Below are 3,932 nucleotides of genomic sequence, written 5' to 3' on the forward strand. Positions count from 1 at the left end.
TAAGACAAAGTTTTTTTCTTTTTAAGATTTTATTTATTTATTCATGAAAGACAGAGAGAGAGAGAGAGGCAGAGACACAGGCAGAGGGAGAAGCAGGCTCCATGCAGGGAGTCTGATGTGGGACTCGATCCTGGGTCTCCAGGTCATGCCAGGCTGAAGGTGGCGCTAAACCGCTGGGCCACCGAGGCTGCCCTAAGGCAAAGTTTTAAAGGGTACAGCCACTGTAGAATTAAAATAGTATCAAAACCCACAGTCTATTTGCATAAAATGGAACTGTTGATAAATACAGCTTTGGAAACAGTCACATTTCAGAGAGAAGATAAAGAGATGAGACCAGAAGATGGTCTATCTATCATCAAGAAGATGATAGAGAGAACAACAAAAATACAATCTAGAAATAATTTTTCTAAAAAAGATATTAGAATAAATGGCATGAAAAATAACACTTGAAACTATCAGAGAATTGTACTTCCCAACCTGAAGAAAAACCGTTGTACTGAAAGGACTCTCCCTATCATCAGAGGGAAAAATGAAATAGAGACATCTAATATAGAACGTCAGATGGGCAGCCTCAGTGGCTCAGCGGTTTAGCGCTGCCTTTAGCCCAGGGCGTGGTCCTGGAGTCCCGGGATCGAGTCCCACATTGGGCTCCCTGCATGGAGCCCGCTTCTCCCTCTGCCTGTGTCTCTGCCTCTCTCTCTCTCTGTGTCTTTCATGAATAAATAAATAAAATCTTAAAAAAAAAAAAGCATCAGATACAACAAATGCCCCCAAATAATATAAACGATAAATAAATAGAGCTAGATAGAGTTTTGAGAAGAAAAGATTAAAATAGAAAAATAGAAAAAATTAAAATAGAAAAATCTTATATCCATCCAAGGTGCACCTCATGTATATAAGCAACAGAAAGCCTTTACTTGCAGACTCTAGAAGAATACTGCAAATGCAGACTAAAAAATGAATAAAATTGGAAACTCCGACATGACATAGTTGATGAAGAGCTAGCGGTGCGCAAAGGAACTCTGTACTTAGAAAATACAGTTACAAAGAGAAAGCACCCACATATCTTTTTTTTTTTTTTTTTTTTTTTTGGAAACAAGGTGAAAATGTAAAACTCAAAACAGTGTAACAATAATGAATTGGAACAAACATTCTAGAGTTCATAGAGCCAAAACTAGGAGGTGAGCATCTGAGGAAGAAAGGAGGCTTTGGCAGACGGCATTTCATTTCTGACATTGATAACTTCAGTCATTCAAATGAGTAGGTAATGGAAATTTTATTTTTCTTTCATACTTGTGTTTTCTTTCTTTGGTGAGGTTGCTAAAGTGATTAACTTTTGAGTTTGTTTTCTAGGATGTAATTTGTTCTAGACCAAGAATAAAATTTCAGCCATGAAACTTGAAATCAGCTTCTTGAAAAATGTGACTAAAGGATAATATCAGATTGCTGTAAAAAGACGAGCTTTGTTATCATTACCATGAATTTGCAAGACATGAAAAATTCACGTATTTTTGAAGTTTTCTCATGTAACGTATTGGAAAGAGGTTGATGTTAATTTTGGCAACTAGGCATTAGGAAGAAAAAATTGAAAGTGGGATAATCGAAGATATAAATTATGTGTGTGTCCTTGATAGAAACTTGCCTTTTCATCCTGCTCGAGGATGTTTTTCAGAATATCAGCTAAAACCTTCCCATTTTGCCTGGTGAGTTACAGCATTCAGAAATGTTGATATAAAATAAGAGGAATAAGCCACTGGAGTTTCCAGCTTTTTTGTCTTTGGACTATGACATGTCAGGGTCAGGCAACAGGCACAGTTCAGGAGCACACAGCAATTCAGGAAGTGATGCAAACCCCAAACCAGGTGACACTCCTTCATTACTTCCCAGGCACATGTCCACCTGAAACTAAGATTTAATAATTAGCCCTGTTCCATAGAACAGTTGGTCCCATTGCTATAGGTATTAACCTTTATTTTTTAAAGTTTATTTATTTATTTATTCATGATAGAGAGAGAGAGAGAGAGAGAAGCAGAGACACAGGCAGAGGGAGAAGCAGGCTCCATGCCAGGAGCCCGACGCGGGACTCGATCCCGGGACCCCAGGATCGCCCCTGGGCTAAAGGCAGGCGCTAAACTGCTAGCCACCCAGGGATCCCCCGGTATTAACCTATAGAGACAAACTTTTGCTAATAAGCAACCCTAACCAGGGATCAGAAGCAAGAAATACTCACTCTGAATCCCAGGAGGGGAATAACTAGAGAACACTAAACCTGGCACTCAGTTCTACCCATAGACAATGCTAGAAGAAGAGAAGCGAATTGGGAGGCCAGAGGGAGGGATACCTGTGCTGTTGTACTGTGGAGACCTGGATCAGTGAAGGAACATGAAACATAGAGAAGTTAACTTGCCCAGGTCTGAATCCAAGTCTGATTCCAAAGCCTGGCACTTCCCACTATGATCTACTGCTTCTTGGATTTGCTAAAAATGGCAAATTTTTAAAAAATCAAGAAAGGGATAGATTAATTCCTATGCTCTGCTGTATGTATATGTATATATGTATATGTATGAGTTTAAATTTGTTTAAACATCCTTCGGTGTGGAAATCATATGGTTGGGACCTGCTTTGAGATTTTGAAACTGGATGTTTGATGAGTCTAGTGTTTAACTCTATTCAGTCATCAAAACTACACATTCATCATCAAGTAAGGTGCAGATTTAGCATTCAGTTATATCAAAGCAGACAGCCAAACACAGGGAAATTTCTGAATTCTGTTTTAAGCAACTTTTTTATTGTCTACCACATTAGTAAAATAAGTAACCATTAACTTGCTACTTCATTTTGTGTTGCACAGACTGCTGGCCACAATCCCTGATTTGCCTCATAGGACCTGCACGGGATCATTCATTTCTTGCTTCTGGTTGAACACCAAGTCCCGTCCTTTTAAGTCTGTTGATATATGATGTTGATATATACATCAACATTCAGATTCATTGTCTTCTCTTTCTTTGGCTGTAGTAATATCTTCCTAATTATTCTTCCTATGATCTTGCACTTTCTCTAATTCATTTTCAATATCGTAGACAGATAATATTTATAAAGGAAAACCCGATTGTATCATCTTCATGCTTAATATATGTTAAAGTCCTTGAGAAAAAATAAAATGGAAAACTCTCTAGCCCCCTCCTCATTGCCTAGCTAACACTTGCTTTCAGATGTCAGATTTCCTCTGGGGAACCTTTCCTGTACTCCAGCAGTTAAATCCCTGCCACACATTCCCAAAGTAGGCTGCCTTCTGCATTGATGGCTTCTACTACCGTGATTATTAGTTGCTCACTGCTTGTCTTCTCATTACTAGACTGTCTGTTCCAAGGAGGCAAGGGACTGTTTGGTCTTGTTCACTGCTCTGTTTTCAGCCCTTAAGACAATGAGTGATGCTCAATAAATATTTGTTCATTTGATTGATTCAGTTATAGATATATTTGTAATTTATACTAATGTGAGAATAGGCAGATGAATGTTTCTTATTGTATTCGTTGAAAAATCAAAGGAGTCTTATTATTTAAGAAGAGTGGTCAACATTTATTGTGGGCTAGTAAGATGTCAAGATGTCATAAAAATCAAGGGTGTAAGTAAATCCCCACTGAGGAACTGTTGAAATCCCGTTACCTGCACAGTTTTATTCAAGGAACCAACACACTTTCAGCAGCTTCAGGAAAAGACGTACCTGTGCCCATCGTTAAATTAAAAGAACTATTTCCAGAGTGTTAGGGCTCTGCATGCCCTCTGACTCCTGCCAGGAATTGATCATTCCAACAGAACTGTTTGTTCTGAAGAGAAGCATGGATTCTCTGATACGTGCTTAGGCCAGATTGTGGAAAACAAAACAAACAATCATCCAGGTCACGGCCCCTACGTTTTCCATTTGGGCGGTT

This window comes from Canis lupus, chromosome 2 (genome assembly GCF_003254725.2).
Source record: "Canis lupus dingo isolate Sandy chromosome 2, ASM325472v2, whole genome shotgun sequence".
NCBI classification, from domain to species: Eukaryota; Metazoa; Chordata; class Mammalia; order Carnivora; family Canidae; genus Canis; species Canis lupus.